This window comes from Protopterus annectens, chromosome 7.part1 (assembly GCF_019279795.1).
Source record: "Protopterus annectens isolate FY-2018-M chromosome 7.part1, PAN1.0, whole genome shotgun sequence".
Taxonomy (NCBI): Eukaryota; Metazoa; Chordata; order Ceratodontiformes; family Protopteridae; genus Protopterus; species Protopterus annectens.
This window is the reverse complement of record NC_056740.1, coordinates 186,379,497-186,398,972: the sequence shown is the minus strand read 5'-3', so window position 1 is coordinate 186,398,972 and position 19,476 is coordinate 186,379,497. Positions and strand designations below refer to the sequence as shown.

The window sequence follows — 19,476 nt, the reverse complement described above, 5'->3', positions numbered from 1 at the left end:
CAAGAATCTGGAAGGTTAGGGGATACTGATGATGAGACCATACAGATTTTAGGTACCACTGAATTTTTCTGACGTGGAGTCAGAAGAGTCACAAGAATCATGGATGCCATGAATCCTATTATCCTGAGAAATTCCCTTCATCTATTTGCAGTGTCTTGAAATTGAAATCATTTAAATTACAGAAATAATTAAAATCAGTTTAATGTAAGGGTCTCAGAGTTTGTTTTACCACAAAAAAAGGACCATTTTAGAATTTTTATGTTGAATTATGTGGTGAATACATTTTATACAAAGTAATATTGACATTTACTACTATAGTGTTGTGTAGCGGTAGCATTGTTGCTTCACAGCAAGAGGTTCTCCAGTTATATTCTTGGCTGGGGTGCCTTCTGTGCGGAGTCTGCATGTCCTTCCTGCGTTTGTGTCGGTTTCCTCTGGATGCTCCGGTTTCCTCCCAGATTACAAAGACATGTGTCTGGAGCTTTTCTCCCCGGGCCTCCACTGAAAATTGACTTTGTTCCAAGTCGGACTTTCCTGGTAAACAAATGTTAAACAAATAAATAAATACATTTTACTGATAGTTTTGTGTAATGTCTTATAATCAATTAAATGTACAGTTTGAAGCATATTGTTGCTTTAATTCTTGAACTCAGTTCTGATGAAGTCCCACTATACTGCTGAAAGAACTTAAGTTGTTTTTAGGAAGTCTGAAATAAAGTTAGGTCCAGTGAAGCATTGTATTCCTTGGTTAAAAGTCTGTTTAACTGAGAAGTTTTATGGCTATAAATAAGATCTGCTTTGTTCTGTGGAAGAAAAGCTCTTTGAACTGAGGTATCTAGGAGACACCCTAGGAAAATAATCCTGTGAGAAGGAGTGAAGCATGACTTTTGGATTTTCTCCTGAAACTCCAGTCTGTAAATGAGATCTCTCACCCAAGTGAGAGATTCCTGACACTTTGAATGCAACTCTGAAAAGATAAATAAGTTGTCTAAATTAGGAAAAGTGTGAATGGCTTGTCATCTGTAATAGGTTATCAGTGGAGATAGACCATTGTGAACACCCTTGGAATAGTGGATAACCCAAAGGGTAATGCACAGAACTGAAAGTGTGATCTAGACACAGAAAATTTTAAGAAACTTTTGAAATCTGGAGCTTTAGGGATGTGAAGATAAGCATCCTTTAAACTGAGGATCACTAAAAAACAAATGGAGAATGACATGAAGAGTAATGTTTTGAACTTGCAGCCTTCACAAACTGTTTTAGAAAGGAAAGTTCTAAGACTTATATCCATGAAGCTTTTTTCTTTGGTATCAGAAACATTCTTAAATAAAAACTTTCCCCATTCAAGAAAGAGGGACAGCTTCTATCATCCTGAGTAAGCAGATGTTGAATCACAGCAGGGGAAAAACACACTTGATTGGGCAGATGAGGAGGAATCCCCTGAAAAGGAGAGGGGGAGACTTCTACTGACATCTCTGATGAATATCAGGACCCATTTGTCTGAGTCTGTCTGTTGCCAGACAGAGAAATGGACAGCCAGAATTTGAGGGAGAATTAAACACTTGCCAGAGCTGGAAGTGTGTGTGTGTGTGTGTGTGTGTGTGTGTGGGGTGGGGGGGTGGGGGGGGCACATTTAGACTTGTAAGATTGTCCTTGTTTCTGGGGGGTGGTCTTTTTTGCAGCCCCCTTACCACTGGCTTTTAAAAGACTACTTAGCAGTAGCTTGCTGGGTCTGCTTATTTTGCTTTTTGTGAAACCCTTGACAAATTTACAGAAGGAATCTGAGTGACTCCCTGAATTAACTTCCCCTTTCTCCTCACACATTTAAGAACATCTGCAGTAAGACTGTACAAATACAATCTTTCTATTTAAAGGACGATTCAAATTTTCATCTTTTACATCCTGAAGAAGGTTTTGTGTACGCAACCAAGTTCCAGTAGCAGCAGATCTAAAAGTGGCATCAGTTGAATCATAAGCACACTTCAGAGTGTTTAGTCACTTGAAACATAAAAGCAGTAAGATTACACAAAGATGATTTTCCCTCAGAAGAAGGAAAAGAAGCTATAATGTTCCTTATCTTCTCAAAAGAAGCATGCATACATAAACTTTAACATGTGGATCTGATAATTAAGAATTCTAGAAATATGTGATACAGAAGAATAAACTTTTTTTTTTCACAAATCTTCAAAGGCTTTCCCATCTTCTTCAAATGTGGGGATTAGCATTTACCAGATGTTTAGCAGCAGGAGGACTTACCAAGGAAATCACTGTTGGGTTTGATCTGGAGTTTGAACATAAAAACGTATATGACTGAAGAACTTTATACAATCTATCTACTTTCTTAGGGGTAGAAGACTGGCTATCAGGCAAATTACAGGCTGTAATAAATGTGTGCTGAAATGCTGGAACTACAGTAGGTTCAGGAAATTCTAGATGTAATAAGTCATAACATTTCTTTAATGACAGCTGAAGATCATTATGTTCCCACTGAAACAAATTATCTATTCTGGATATAGTTTCAGAAAAAGAAAATCAGAAAAAGCACTCTCTCCAGAGTCGGATCAGGAACCTGATAACAGAAAACAGAAATTGTCCCCTCACAATCATTTCCAATTTAATGCCAAGAACATCCTCAGATAGGGAAGAACTACCTTTTCTCTTACCAGTCACATCAGAATTGGTAGGGTCAAGAGCCTGAACTAAGCCCTGATCTAAGCCCAGTGAATCACTACTGAACAAAGTAACTAAGATAAGTGAAGATAAATGTTTTAACTTTTTGCTTCTTTTTGACAGGAATTTCTAAAGAAGCAGACCTATTTTTGACAGAAAGGCATCTGGGTCTGGCTAACCAGAGAGGAATTTCCTGCTCCTTCTTCCAAGACCAAGGGCACTCCAACAGCCGCAGAGGACATCTAATCCCCCAGTCCATGGCGAATGTAGGGACTACACCAGTGGGAGCCAAGGAAAAAAAGGAATGGTATAAAGTACCAGAAATGGCCCCAGCATAGTCATCCATCTACGGCTGAGACATTTTAGTGTTTGGGAGACTGCATTATATGAACACTTTAGAGAATGCTTAGTGACTTGTGCAACAGAAGAAATCATGCTGAGTAGTGAGAATTTAATGTCCAAAGAGGGTAACTCAACAACTGCCTTGTTGATGTCAGCAACACATGCCAAGAGATGTTTTGCTATGTGGACCTGAAAATTGACTGTCCTGAGTGCCAGGGTAGAGGAAGTATAAATATTTTTCCTATACCTTTCCAAATTCCTTCCATCCTTGTCGGAAGGCACAGAATTACTAGAAGCAAGGCATTAAGAACTAGAATCCTTGGCTAAGGAAATGACAGATGGATCAGCCACAGGGTTGCAAAATAGGATTTTGTGAGACTGTGGTACCTTGTAAAGCCTATCAGTTTTTTTGGGCACAGGGGGCTGACTGTCTCGTGTAGTATATGCAACATTAACGGCATCCTCCAGGCATCATTTACAATAGGGATGGTGAAAGGCTTTGTGATCTCTACCTGCAAAAGATCACAATATCGTCTCTGAGTCCTAGATACTTCTTTTTCTTCCTATTAGAAGAGGTCTTTCATCCTACCTAGGGTGCCTGAAAATGAAATCTTTCCTATTGAAGAATCTGAAGAAATATTTTCTCTAGACTCTAAGGAGTCAGGAGTATAAACCTAGAAAGCATAGTTCAGCCCAATCTCTTCAATGTCAAACTGGGAATCACTATTTGAAGGAGAGGCAGACCTTTTCCTTTCTAGAAGAGAAAAAGGAGAAGCAGATTACAAATAATAAAAGGCCTTAAAAAGATCTTTAGCAAAGAAATATAATTTCTATTTAGACTCTTTTGCAGATGTGGTTGAAAGAAGAGAGACATGTTTTGTCTTCCAACTTGTCTTTTTTGGAGTATCCAAAGAAGAACTCTGAGTCGTATCAGACATACAGACTTCAGTACAGCAGCCCAGTATCTCTTTCCTCACCAGCACTTGAGGGATACAGCCTGATCCTTCTGACATCACTAAGCGTAGTTCTCCCTTTTTGGTGCCAGGCATATGTCTTGCCGTAGAGGAGATGCCAGACTCCTGACTCTTAGTGGTGTGCCTAGGAGTAGCACCAGAATGGTCAGAAGAGAGAGAGAGAGACAGATGGTCCGAGAACTCCAATAAGACCTCAGCGAAGTCATCCATTGAAAAAGAGGGAAAGTGTGAAACAGAATCTGCTTCCGAAACCTCTCTAACCATTTTATTTTTCTTAGGAGCCAGAAAGTGGACATATGAGGTACTGACACCAGAGTCCACAGTCATTTTCCCCATGGCTTTACGCCATTGGCTCTAGAAAACAAATGTTAAGGAAGCTGATCTGACTTCTGATAGTCTTTGGTATGTAGACTAAGCAGATACTATATGAGAGGATGTTATGCAACTCCCCTAAACAAATCAAACAAGCAGTATGATGATACTTATAAAGAATTTTACCCTCCACATAGATACTTTTTTCCCAGACATAAACAACAAATTACAACTTCCTTACAAAAATGGAAGGAAAGTCCCCAAAGGGGTACTTATCTGCCAAACGATTGAACAAGCTGACTGCTGAACTGCTAAAGAAGCAGTGAAGACAGTTTGACTGATGCCTTCAATGGCAAGAAAATTTAGAATTTTGGCAATCATATATCTGTTTTTATACCACCGTAGCCTTGAGCTTCCTTGAACAGACAGGTGTACATGGAAGTGTACAGAACCTTTCATGTACTAGCTGGACATCTGATCCTTGGCAGAACACATCCTATATATCTATAAGCTACTGCAGCAGTGATCTAATGATGAGCGCACATCTTGAAGAGTGCTGTTTGTCTGAGGTCCCTCCCAAACAACACAAACTACTCTTGAACTTCCACTTTCCATTTCTTGGTTAGATCTTTTGCCCCAGATGCATTTTAGCCTCAAGCTTATATTCCTACACAAAATGCTCCCATTGCACTAAGGCTTTTGTTCTACATAATCCCAGCCACGGCACCATTCCCTGTCTCTACCTACCCTCTCATGTTTTTTAACTATTTATCATGTTAAACTCTCAGCAGAAGATCTGCCTTTTTCACTGGAGTGTGCTAACAGTCTCATGTGGTATCCTCATTTAGTTTCCATGGTCATCCATCCTTATGAATAGCCATTTGCATTAGAATGGTATGAGAGTTTTGGTGAGGTGCAGGCAATGAAATACATTTTTCTTATATAGTGTAGGCTCGCAGCTTAACACTGATTGCCTCCCTTACTTCTTTATTAAGTCAAATATCAACTTGAAAGACTGCTCAAATTACCACACAATTGCACTTATTTTGCAAACTAGTAAAGTAATGCTCTAGACTTCAGCAATATATGGACTGAGAACTGTCAGGTGTACAAACTTGTTTTACAAGAGGCAGACTAATCACAGATCAAGCTGCCAATATCTACTGGATTAAAGGAAAAAGTAACTGTGTTTCTGAAAAAAACATTTACTTCTGCTTTATTGACTACTGTACAGCCTTTGACTGTGTGGACCATAACAAACTGTAGCAAGTTGTTAGAGAAATGGGGATACCAGGACAACTTATCTGGATGTCAATCCATCAAAAGCAATTTTAGTGAATGCAAAGAAACCAAAGCCAGTCAGCAGAAACCATTTTTTGACAAAAGTGGAGATTGCTTTTTTTCTCCACTGCTGTGACCTCAGAATTGGTATATAAAATTCTGGGGGGGGGGGGGGGCTTGTCTCTCTACAAAAAAAGTTGTTTTAAAGTTCACTGAAGGTGGTTTCTGTGAACTGGTTTCAGGTTATTTGCATTCAATGAAATTAATCTTCCTTATCTACCTCCTGAGGAATCCGTAAGCAGAACAAGAAGAAACACTTAGAAACAAATATGGTAAGTGACTGGTTCATGAATGGGAAAGGAGTATGATAAGGCTCTATATTGTCACCAGACATACTCAGTTTATATGCTTAATATATCAGTGAAATGCATCATTACATAAATCAGATACTGGAATAAAAATCAAAACTGTTGTGAGAACCAATTCAGGAAGTAGACTGGGGGGAAAGGGCAGCTGCCCTAGCTGGAAGCTTTTGGAGATAAAATCTCTGTGCTGAAGAGCTACCAATTAGATGTGAGTGCAGTGTTGGGATTTATTTAAGTAGCTGCGGCTGATACATCATGCTACTTAAAGGAATGTGTTTAGTGCCTGTGTGTGCATTGGCAAATGACTCAATGAGATTGCATAAGCTCTTTCTTACAGTTTAGAAGACTTTTTTTCTCAACACCTTATTGAGGGGGTGCCAGTCAAGGGGCTGTCCAGAGCACCAAGTGACTTAGCTAGGGCTCTGGGGTAAAATATTATCAACCTAATTGTGCAGAAGATGCCAGTCAGATGGTCAAAAGTGAGGAAGAGTGGAAGAGCATGTTCATGAAGGTAAAAGTAAAAAGTGTAAAAGCTGAATTGATGCCCAATATTAAAAAAATAAAACTATGTAATATAGCTCTATAAATTATTTGCAAACAGATGGGAAAACAAATTGGAGGCAGTAACAGACTTTATTTTCCGAGGCTCAAAAAGTGATAATATAATAAAGGTGTTTTTTTTTTAAATCCTGCAGCTGTGAAGTTAAAAGACACTTGCTTTTTGGAAGGGAAGTTAAGGAAAATTTAAAAGTAAAGACACAATGTTGTCAATAAAGGTCGATATAGCCAAAGATTAGACAAAGCTATATCTTCCCAGAAATAAAATATGGTTGTGAAAGTGAACATAGAAGTAAGCCTGTGTGCTGGTAAATCAATGCTTCCAAACTACGGTGATAGAAAAAACATTACGAGATGTCTGTTATCAGTCAAAACTCAGGGAAATAAATCCAGACTGTTCATTGGAATACCTGCCAATAAACTGCAACTCAAATAATTTAGCTTTGAAATACAAAGACAAGGTTCACTAGGGAAGACAAAGTGTCTGGGAAAGATCAAAGGCAAAAGAAAAAGGAGGAAATGGAGGCTAATGTGCATAGACAGCATTACTGACCTAATGAATCTGACTTTGTGTAAAAAAAAAATTTTTCATCATCCTTATCATTTCCTAAGGTGTCACATCAGCCTATCAACCAGAATGAAATGTTACTGGCTTTCCACATTTTCATCAGTAATCATCACTATTCTATCATACTGTACACCTCTAAATATATAAATATTCCTTTTGAATGCTGTAACCTTAACTTTTCCAGAATCATTACTAAGACTAAACTACTCAGTGAAAACTGGGGTCATTTGAGATAAACTGATTCTACCAATAGAACAAGGTGGACTAGGATTACCTAATTTGAGGGGGTATCTTAGAGCAACACAGTTAAGGTTCTTAATACATAGCACAGGCAGTAAACTATAATTCAAAGTGGAAAGGAATGATGCTGACACAGGGAGGAAGCTCAAGAAATAAGGGGAGATTGGGATTTTGGATGCAGACTCTTAAGGAGAACAACCACAATCATACAGAGTATTATATTTGTAAAATAGCAGGGAGTAGTCTAAGAACCAAACCAGCATGAGAATGGAGAAAAGAAATTTTGCCGATAGTGTTGACTGTGGTCAAGGATACAGATAACAGGCAGGAAGAGGCTAATAGAATGAGAAGAGGCCAAGAATTTATTTGGACTGCAGGTTAGAGATTGCCTATACTCTGATATCAATCCTTGATAGGGAAGGCAAAGAGAAAGAAATAGGGGGCTCCTAAATGAAAGACCAGCACTGGCAGAGTTTTTAATAGAATCTAGAACAGAAGCTGCTGTTGAAAAAGAAATGATTAGTAAGGCATATAAAATATTGCATGATAATTATAAGAATCAATTAGAGGGACTTAGAAAGGATTAGGAAGAGAGACTGGATAAGCAATTCACAAAGAGACAATGGTGGTATATATGTATATCTCCCAAATACGCAACAAAGTCTAGAAGATTTAGGATCTTTGCCTGGAAGTGTTTACATAAGTATTTTTGTACCCTAAGTAGACTCCAAAGAATTTTTCCTCAGGTGGATAGCAAATGTTGGAGGTTTGAGGGACAAGAAAGAGGTGGCTGGGAATGAGAAGTTATGTACTTACCATAACGTTCCATGTTAGCTGTCTTTTTCTCGCCTTCTTTCTTGCTGGATGGGTTCAGAGCCGAACCTCGGCTCCGACTCGGCCTATTACTAAAGCTCGAGCTATTTTACGGCTCGAGGCTATCCTATGTCCCATAATGCTAGGCGTCATATACCCAGATCTCATTTGATAGCTAACACTATGGACATACATGTCCCCACAGTGACAGAATATATATATATATATATATATATATATATATATATATATATATATATATATATATATATATATATCTATATACCTCTATATATCTAAGCTCTTGTGTGTATATATATATATATATATATATATCTATATATATATATAAAACTCTTATAAGAGTTACCAAGAAAAGGAAGAGAGGTAGCTAAGGAGATAACTCTCGTGATAACACATCTCAGAAGATACTCTCGGTCTTGCCAGGGTAGGGGGATGGAGGGTGGGACGCAAGAAAGAAGGCGAGAAGAAGATAACTAACATGGAACGTTATGGTAAGTACATAACTTCTCAATGTTAAGCTGTCAATCTTGCCTTCATTCTTACTGGATGGGACAGCGTCCCTAGCACCTTAGTCCTGGGTGGCTCAATGGAACAGACTCTTGAATACAGTGGAACCAAAATCAGCCCGACTTCTAGAGGTCATGTCCAGCTTGTAATGAGAAATGAAGGTATGAGGAGAGGCCCATGTGGCCACTGCACAAATGGAATCCATTGGCAATCTTGCCTGAAAGGCTACTGAAGAAGCTAATGCTCTGGTTGAATGAGCTCTGGGCTTAATAGGGAGCTCTTTATGCCTCAATTGGTAAATCAACATGATAACAGAGGTCAACCACCTGGACAAGGTTACTTTGGAAACTGGCAGGCCTTGCTTCCCATCGGCGTAAGACAGGAAGAGCTGTTCTGATTTCCTCGTCTGCTTGGTTCTATCCAGGTAGAAATGTAATTGATGGTGAACGTCCAGACAATGTAACTTCCGTTCAGATCTATTGGTATAAAGTGGGAAGAAGACAGGAAGATCGATGGTCTGATTCAGGTTTTTTTCATAGAGTACTTTGGGTAAAAAGGACGGATTAGTCCTAAGTGACACTCTATCTTTGTGAAAAACAAGGTAAGGAGGGCGAACACAAAGGGCTTGAATGAGAAGTTATGTACCTACTGTAACGTTCCATGTTAGTTCTCTTCTCTCGCCTTCTTTCTTGCTGGATGGGTTCAGAGCCGATCCTCGGCTCCGTCTCGGCCACTTACTAAAGCTCGAGAGCTTATTTTACCGGCTCGAGGCAACCCTATATCCCATGATGCTAGGCAATAACTCCCCAGATCTCGTTTGGAAGCTGAAAAACCTAGCATAGGCCAATAAACAAAATCCTCCAACTGGAAGGAGGAGGAAGAGGAATAAAAACCTCCAAAGATAATTATTTACACTATATATATATATATATATATATACTAGGACACCTAGATAGTGAACAAAGGAATGAAATGACCCTTCAAAGAAGGGAAGATCTTCTCGGTCTGTCCAGGCTAGGGGGATGGTGGGTGGGATGCAAGAAAGGAGGCGAGAGAAGACAACTAACATGGAACGTTATGGTAGGTACATAACTTCTCAATGTTAAGTTGTCAATCTCGCCTTCATTCTTGCTGGATGGGACCGCGTCCCTAGCACCTTCATCCTGGGTGGCTTATTGGAACAGACTCTTAAGAATGGTGGAACCAAATGTTGCTCTGTCCCTGGAGGCCATGTCCAATTTGTAATGCGAAACAAAGGTATGAGGAGAGGCCCATGTGGCTGCCGCACAGATAGTGTCTATTGGTAGTCTAGCTTGAAAAGCTGTAGATGTAGCTAGTGCTCTAGTTGAATGGGCTTTTGGCTTAGAAGATAATTCCCTGCCTCTGAGTTGATAAATAGATGTAATCACAGAAGACAGCCATCTAGATAGGGTTACCTTGGAAACAGGAAGGCCTTTCTTATTTTCTGCATACGATAAAAACAGTTGATCAGATTTCCTTATTTGTTTAGTTCTATCCAGATAGTACCGGAGCTGGCGGTGAACATCTAGATAATGTGGCTTTTGCTCCGCTCTATTAGTATAGTTTGGGAAAAAAACTGGGAGATCAATTGATTGATTCAAATTTGTCTCTTGAAGCCACCTTGGGTAAGAAGGATGGATTAGTCCTTAGAGAAACTCTGTCTTTGTGGAAGATTAAGTAGGGAGGACGAATACAGAGGGCGTGAAGCTCTGATACTCTCCTAGCAGAAGTAATGGCGACTAGGAAAAGTGTCTTCCATGAAAGAAATTTCAATGAACAGGAGACCGCAGGTTCAAAGGGGGGAAGAATTAAGGATGTTAAGACTAAATTAAGATCCCACTGAGGTGGAGGATCTTTGATCGGAGGCCTAAGTAAATATACACCTTTAAGGAAGGCTTTGCAAAGCTTATTGGACATGATATTGTGGTCCGATAAGCCTGTATGAAAATTCGATATGGCTGCCAACTGAACCTTTACTGTAGAGGCAGAAGACCCTGAATGAAAAATTTCAGCTAGGAAGTCTAAGACCGAATGAATTGGAGCAGTAAAAGGATCTATATTCCTTGCCTTTGCCCAGAAGGAGAAACGTTTCCATTTACTAGTGTAAATCTTTCTGGTGGAAGATTTAAGGGAAGCTACTATGATATCCTGGATGGGATTAGAAATCATAGGAAGCCTGGCTAAGGACGGAAGTGGAGCAACCAAGCAGTGAGGTTGAGAGAATGTAGGGATTGGTGCAGCTGCCCCGACTGATGGGTCAACAGATCTGGAGCTGGGTCCAGATGCCAAGGCTGCACCAAAAGATAATGATGTAGGAACGGAAACCATATCTGTCGAGGCCAATAAGGGGCAATGAGAATCAACTTGGCTCTCAAGGCGATTGCTTTCTGAATTACTTGTGGAATTAGAGGAAAAGGTGGAAAGGCATAGAGAAGTCCCCGAGGCCAATCTTGGACTAGAGCGTCTCTGAGGGGATGGCCTGGAAGGGGGAAGAGGGTGAAGAAGTCGGGGCATTTGCTGTTTTGGGATGTAGCAAAAAGATCGCAGCAAGGAAGACCCCACTTCTGAAAAATCTCTTCCGCTACCGATTGTTTGAGAGACCACTCGTGCGGCATGAGTATGGCTCTGCTCAACCTGTCCGCTATGAAGTTGGACTTCCCGGGGATATGCGTTGCTATCAGAAACCGCTGAGAGGAGATAGCCCATTGCCAAAGCCTGAGTGCCTCTCGACACAGGGGATAGGACTTGGTTCCGCCTTGCTTGTTGATGTACCACACTACGGACATATTGTCCATTTGAATTGCAATAGTTCCTAGGGGAAGAGAGTCGTGGAGGGCTTGCAACGTTAAAAGCACTGCTCTCATCTCTAGGACATTTATGTGCAGGTGGCGCTCAAAAGGTTGCCAAGTGCCATGGACCATCCTGCCCTGAAAATGCCCCCCCACACCCGATCAGGGAGGCGTCCGATGTCACCGTGGCGACCGGGGGAGGAGGAACAAAAGGTCTGCCCTGATGGACTTGAGGGGACAATATCCACCAGGACAGTTATCATGATCTTGTGGTGCATGGGGAGTTGCTGAAAAGACCATTGGGTGAACAGCATCCACTGTAGAAGACGCATGTGAAAACGTGCAAGGGGAAGAAGTGTTATGGAGGCCGCCATAAGACCCAGTACTTTCAGGACATACCTGGCCTGAATTTTGTCGCTCTGAAGAAGAACCTGGACATGGTTTTGAATATCTAAGACTCTTTGATCTGTTAACTTTGCTGAAAGTTGTACGGTGTTCAAGTTGGCGCCTATAAAGGTAATTGACTGACAAGGCGACAAGGCAGACTTTTTGAAATTTATAGAGATTCCTAGCCCTTTGCAAATGTGAATGGTGTAAGCTGTGGCTTGGAGAAGTTGCCGCCTGGTGGTGGCAGTGAGGAGCCAGTCGTCTAGATATGGAAACACCTGGAATCCTTGCCGTCTCAGGTGAGCCGTAACCGCTGCCATACATTTGGTGAACACTCTGGGGGCTGTAGTGAGACCAAAGGGCAGGGCTCTGAATTGGTAGTGACTGGCCCCCAGCCGAAAGCGGAGAAACCTTCTGGAGCGCCTGTGAATTTTGATGTGATAGTACGCATCCTGAAGGTCCATGTAGCACATCCAATTGTCCTTGCCCAGAAAGGGCAAAATGGACTGTAGCATGACCATCCGGAATCTTGTTCTCTTTACAAACTTGTTCAGTTTGCTGAGATCTAATATTGGTCTCCAGTCCCCTGTCTTTTCGGTACTAAAAAGAACCTTGAGTAGATTCTGGATCCTAGTTGGTCTGCTGGGACTGGCTGGATGGCTCTTTTTGCTAGCAGTTTTGATATTTCTGATACTGCTAGTTCCCTTAGACCGGGTGGAACGTCTGGAAGGGTTCCCTTTTGTTGAATTGGGGTTTGGATAAAGGGAATTTTGTAACCCTTGGATATGATCGACTGTACCCATTTGTCTTGAGTAAGGGAAAGCCAGGCTATTGGGTACAGCGACAATCTTCCCCCGACTGCCTCCGAAGGTGGACAATCGGGCAACATCTCAGGGATGCTGGAAGGGTTTGTCAGAGAGAGGCTCCCTGCTACCCTGGTTTTGCGGACCCCCTCTGCCCCTAGGGCAGCGTCTGTTGTTGTTACCCCCTCTGCCTCTGGGGGTAAACTGACCTCTTGCGTCAGACGTGACTCCTTGAGATTTGCGGAACCACATTTTCCTACCCTTCTGACCCTTAGGGTATGGTCATGATGGGGTGGAGAAACGGACTCCTACGGCAGAGTCTTGCCATCTTGCTCGCATCTGGTCAAGGTGTCTTTCACTTGAGGTCCGAACAAAGCCGAACCATCAAAAGGGGAATTTGTGAAGGATGCCTTGAAAGGGTCCGCAAAATTACACAGCCGCATCCAGGCGTGACGCCTTAAGGCCACTCCTGTGCCTGCGGCCCTACTCGCTCCATCGGCTGCATATGAAATCAGACGCATGGAGGAGTTAACAATCGAGTTCAGGGTTCCAAGCTGTGAGTTTATTTTATCCTGGGACCCAGCAGCTGATGGATCCTGTAAGACTTCTCCCAACTCTTTGAGAATATCTCTCTGAAGGCGGGTGAAGTGACACAGGTAATTCAGCGACTGCATGGCAAAGGTCGCTGAAGAAAACATCCACTTACCGTACCTATCCATGGTCCTAGAATCCTTATTAGGAGGATGGACAGGTACTGAAGGATCAGCTAGTTCCTTCTTGGTGGCTGCAGCCACCACCATGGCATCCGCCGGTACACCTTTTGTCAGGAATTGCTTGTCGACTGGTGCTGTAATGAATTTAGATGGCCTCCGAGGGGTGGGTTCCACCGAATCCGGGGCCGACCACGCCTTCCGAGCCACTACTTCCATAAGGGGGTCGAAAGGCGGAGACACCCAGGAGGTGGAGGGTCGAGATCCGAACGCCTCCAGGTACACCGACTCGTCCTCAGAAGGATTAAGGGAAGACCAGTTCCCCCTCTGCTTCAGGATTTCCAGGATGTCTGAGAAAGAAACATCCTCAGAGGGGGACTTTGGGGATCCCTCCGACTCATCCAAGTTGGTGTCAGATGTAATAGACTCAAGGGAGTCCACATGCTTCCTCTTACATGTCATCTTACGCGGAGGCTCCGCTGACAGGTCAGGAGAAGCCTCGGAAGAGGAAGAAATTCCCAGTGGGGAAACCTGAGGCGTTGGATCTCTGGGCCTGGGAGCAAGAGAGTGAGAAGAGACATCAGCAGGCACTGTAGTGGGAGGAGCTGATGGAGCTGACCGTTGACTAAGTCCTGGGGCTAGTACGCTCCTCATCACCTCGAAGGCTCCCCTATCAGAAAGGCCAGAGGGCCCCCACACCGATAGGGAAGGCTCCGAGGCCGATGTCGGGTGTTCACCAGCGCCGACGCTCCAAGAGGGAGAACGGGGTCGGACAATGGTCCGATGCCACTCGCCCCCTCGGAGCCGACGAGAGAGATCAGGCGCCCGGATCCCTCCAATGAAGGTATCAAAGAGGAGATCGGAGCAGAAGACGAAGGAGCCGAAGGGGGAGGTATCGGCTCCGACGCCACAACGGTCACGGCTCCGATGAGCTCCGGCTCCGAACTCTGAGGGAGAGTCGAAGGAGGAAAAATAGGTGTAGTCGAAACAGCCACCGTCTGATGAGACGGGCTAGAGATCATCTGGGCCAATGCCTGAGACTTTAACAGTCTACTTACCACTCTCTTAGGTCGTGATCTGAAAGCCTGGACGACCGAGAAGATCGGCTCCGATGGCTCCGCTCCGAGAGCAGGGGAGACCTCGGAGCCGAATGGATGGACTCCAAAGAAGGGGATCTTAACCTCTTCTTAGAAGTAGCCAACGGAGCCGAAGACACGTCGGCTCCAGCCGGAGCCGACAGAGCAAGCAAATAAATTTATTTAAGCAGCTGCGGCTGATATATCATGCTACTTAAATGAATGTGTTTAGTGCCTGTGTGTGCATTGGCAAATGACTCAATGAGATTGCATAAGCTCTTTCTTACAGTTTAGAAGACTTTTTTTTCTCAACACCTTATTGAGGGGGTGCCAGTCAAGGGGCTGTCCAGAGCACCAAGTGACTTAGCTAGGGCTCTGGGGTAAAATATTATCAACCTAATTGTGCAGAAGATGCCAGTCAGATGGTCAAAAGTGAGGAAGAGTGGAAGAGCCTGTTCATGAAGGTAAAAGTAAAAAGTGTAAAAGCTGAATTGATGCCCAATATTAAAAAAATAAAACTATGTAATATAGCTCTATAAATTATTTGCAAACAGATGGGAAAAAAAATTGGAGGCAGTAACAGACTTTATTTTCCGAGGCTCAAAAAGTGATAATATAATAAAGGTGTTTTTTCTTTAAATTCTGCAGCTGTGAAGTTAAAAGACACTTGCTTTTTGGAAGGGAAGTTAAGGAAAATTTTAAAGTAAAGACACAATGTTGTCAATAAAGGTCGATATAGCCAAAGATTAGACAAAGCTATATCTTCCCAGAAATAAAATATGGTTGTGAAAGTGAACATAGAAGTAAGCCTGTGTGCTGGTAAATCAATGCTTCCAAACTACGGTGATAGAAAAAACATTATGAGAAGTCTGTTATCAGTCAAAACTCAGGGAAATAAATCCAGACTGTTCATTGGAATACCTGCCAATAAACTGCAACTCAAATAATTTAGCTTTGAAATACAAAGACAAGGTCCACTAGGGAAGACAAAGAGTCTGGGAAAGATCAACGGCAAAAGAAAAAGGAGGAAATAGAGGCTAATGTGCATAGACAGCATTACTGACCTAATGAATCTGACTTTGTGTAAAAAAAAAAAAAAAAAAAAAAAAAAAAAAAAAAAAAACAGAAGCAGTTTTTTTTCACAGATAAGCCTGGCATGCTAAAGTCTATGAGGTCACACAGAGTTGGATTTAACTACATGATTAAACAATAAGCATGTCTTTCCACATTTTTCATCATCCTTATCCTCATCATTTCCTAAGGTGTCACATCAGCCTATCAACCAGAATGAAATGTTACTGGCTTTCCACATTTTCATCAGTAATCATCACTATTCTATCATACTGTACACCTCTAAATATATAAATATTCCTTTTGAATGCTGTAACCTTAACTTTTCCAGAATCATTACTAAGACTAAACTACTCAGTGAAAACTGGGGTCATTTGAGATAAACTGATTCTACCAATAGAACAAGGTGGACTAGGATTACCTAATTTGAGGGGGTATCTTAGAGCAACACAGTTAAGGTTCTTAATACATAGCACAGGCAGTAAACTATAATTCAAAGTGGAAAGGAATGATGCTGACACAGGGAGGAAGCTCAAGAAATAAGGGGAGATTGGGATTTTGGATGCAGACTCTTAAGGAGAACAACCACAATCATACAGAGTATTATATTTGTAAAATAGCAGGGAGTAGTCTAAGAACCAAACCAGCATGAGAATAGAGAAAATAAATTTTGCCGATAGGGTTGACTGTGGTCAAGGATACAGATAACAGGCAGGAAGAGGCTAATAGAATGAGAAGAGGCCAAGAATTTATTTGGACTGCAGGTTAGAGATTGCCTATACTCTGATATCAATCCTTGATAGGGAAGGCAAAGAGAAAGAAATAGGGGGCTCCTAAATGAAAGACCAGCACTGGCAGAGTTTTTAATAGAATCTAGAACAGAAGCTGCTGTTGAAAAAATAATGATTAGTAAGGCATATAAAATATTGCATGATAATTATAAGAATCAATTAGAGGGACTTAGAAAGGATTAGGAAGAGAGACTGGATAAGCAATTCACAAAGAGACAATGGGGGGGGGGTATATATGTATATCTCCCAAATATGCAACAAAGTCTAGAAGATTTAGGATCTTTGCCTGGAAGTGTTTACATAAGTATTTTTGTACCCTAAGTAGACTCCAAAGAATTTTTCCTCAAGTGGATAGCAAATGTTGGAGGTTTGAGGGACAAGAAAGAGGTGGCTGGGAATGAGAAGTTATGTACTTACCATAACGTTCCATGTTAGTTGTCTTTTTCTCGCCTTCTTTCTTGCTGGATGGGTTCAGAGCCAAACCTCGGCTCCGACTCGGCCTAGCTATTTTTACCGGCTCGAGGCTATCCTATGTCCCATAATGCTAGGTGTCATATACCCAGATCTCGTTTGATAGCTAACACTATGGACATACATGTCCCCACCATGACAGAATATATATATATATATATATATATATATATATATATATATATATATATATACCTCTATATATCTAAGCTCTTGTATATATATATATATATATATATATATATATATATATATATCTATATATATATATATATATATATATATATACATATATAAAACTCTTATAAGAGTTACCAAGAAAAGGAAGAGAGGTAGCTAAGGAGATAACTCTCGTGATAACACATCTCAGAAGATACTCTCGGTCTTGCCAGGCTAGGGGGATGGAGGGTGGGACGCAAGAAAGAATGCGAGAAGAAGACAACTAACATGGAACGTTATGGTAAGTACATAACTTCTCAATGTTAAGCTGTCAATCTCGCCTTCATTCTTACTGGATGGGACAGCGTCCCTAGCACCTTAGTCCTGGGTGGCTCAATGGAACAGACTCTTGAGTACAGTGGAACCAAAATCAGCCCGACTTCTAGAGGTCATGTCCAGCTTGTAATGAGAAATGAAGGTATGAGGAGAGACCCATGTGGCCGCTGCACAAATGGAATCCATTGGCAATCTTGCCTGAAAGGCTACTGAAGAAGCTAATGCTCTGGCTGAATGAGCTCTGGGCTTAATAGGGAGCTCTTTATGCCTCAATTGGTAAATCAACATGATAACAGAGGTCAACCACCTGGACAAGGTTACTTTGGAAACTGGCAGGCCTTGCTTCCCTTCGGCGTAAGACAGGAAGAGCTGTTCTGATTTCCTCGTCTGCTTGGTTCTATCCAGGTAGAAGTGTAATTGATGGTGAACGTCCAGACAATGTAACTTCCGTTCAGATCTATTGGTATAAAGTGGGAAGAAGACAGGAAGATCGATGGTCTGATTCAGGTTTTTTTCATAGAGTACTTTGGGTAAAAAGGACGGATTAGTCCTAAGTGACACTCTATCTGTGTGAAAAACAAGGTAAGGAGGGCGAACACAAAGGGCTTGAATGAGAAGTTATGTACCTACCGTAACGTTCCATGTTAGTTCTCTTCTCTCGCCTTCTTTCTTGCTGGATGGGTTCAGAGCCGATCCTCGTCTCCATCTCGGCCACTTACTAAAGCTCGAGAGCTTATTTTACCGGCTCGAGGCAACCCTATATCCCATGATGCTAGGCAATAACTCCCCAGATCTCGTTTGGAAGCTGAAAAACCTAGCATAGGCCAATAAACAAAATCCTCCAACTGGAAGGAGGAGGAAGAGGAATAAAAACCTCCAAAGATAATTATTTACACTATATATATATATATACTAGGACACCTAGATAGTGAACAAAGGAATAAAAGGACCCTTCAAAGAAGGGAAGATCTTCTCGGTCTGTCCAGGCTAGGGGGATGGTGGGTGGGATGTAAGAAAGGAGGCGAGAGAAGACAACTAACATGGAACGTTATGGTAGGTACATAACTTCTCAATGTTAAGTTGTCAATCTCGCCTTCATTCTTGCTGGATGGGACCGCGTCCCTAGCACTTTCATCCTGGGTGGCTTATTGGAACAGACTCTTAAGAATGGTGGAACCAAATGTTGCTCTGTCCCTGGAGGCCATGTCCAATTTGTAATGCGAAACAAAGGTATGAGGAGAGGCCCATGTGGCTGCCACACAGATAGTGTCTATTGGTAGTCTAGCTTCAAAAGCTGTAGATGTAGCTAGTGCTCTAGTTGAATGGGCTTTTGGCTTAGAAGATAATTCCCTGCCTCTGAGTTGATAAATAGATGTAATCACAGAAGACAGCCATCTAGATAGGGTTACCTTGAAAACAGGAAGGCCTTTCTTATTTTCTGCATACGATAAAAACAGTTGATCAGATTTCCTTATTTGTTTAGTTCTATCCAGATAGTACCGGAGCTGGCGGTGAACATCTAGATAATGTGGCTTTTGCTCCGCTCTATTAGTATAGTTTGGGAAAAAAACTGGGAGATCAATTGATTGATTCAAATTTGTCTGCGAAGCCACCTTGGGTAAGAAGGATGGATTAGTCCTTAGAGAAACTCTGTCTTTGTGGAAGATTAAGTAGGGAGGACGAATACAGAGGGCGTGAAGCTCTGATACTCTCCTAGCAGAAGTAATGGCGACTAGGAAAAGTGTCTTCCATGAAAGAAATTTCAATGAACAGGAGACCGCAGGTTCAAAGGGGGGGAGAATTAAGGATGTTAAGACAAAATTAAGATCCCACTGAGGTGGAGGATCTTTGATCGGAGGCCTAAGTAAATATACACCTTTAAGGAAGGCTTTGCAAAGCTTATTGGACATGATATTGTGGTCCGATAAGCCTGTATGAAAATTCGATATGGCTGCCAACTGAACCTTTACTGTAGAGGCAGAAGACCCTGAATGAAAAATTTTGGCTAGGAAGTCTAAGACCGAATGAATTGGAGCAGTAAAATGATCTATATTCCTTGCCTTTGCCCAGAAGGAGAAATGTTTCCATTTACTAGTGTAAATCTTTCTGGTGGAAGATTTAAGGGAAGCTACTATGATATCCCGGATGGGATTAGAAATCATAGGAAGCCTGGCTAAGGACGGAAGTGGAGCAACCAAGCAGTGAGGT

At 41.9% G+C, this 19,476-nt stretch overlaps 1 protein-coding gene across 2 annotated transcripts in view; it reads right to left on the bottom strand.

Annotated features, from left to right (window-relative positions):
- The window catches only part of EFCAB12 (EF-hand calcium binding domain 12), a 1,195,865-nt gene that overhangs the window by 1,048,810 nt on the left and 127,579 nt on the right, over positions 1–19,476 (bottom strand). The gene's annotated exons all lie outside the window — the stretch shown is intronic.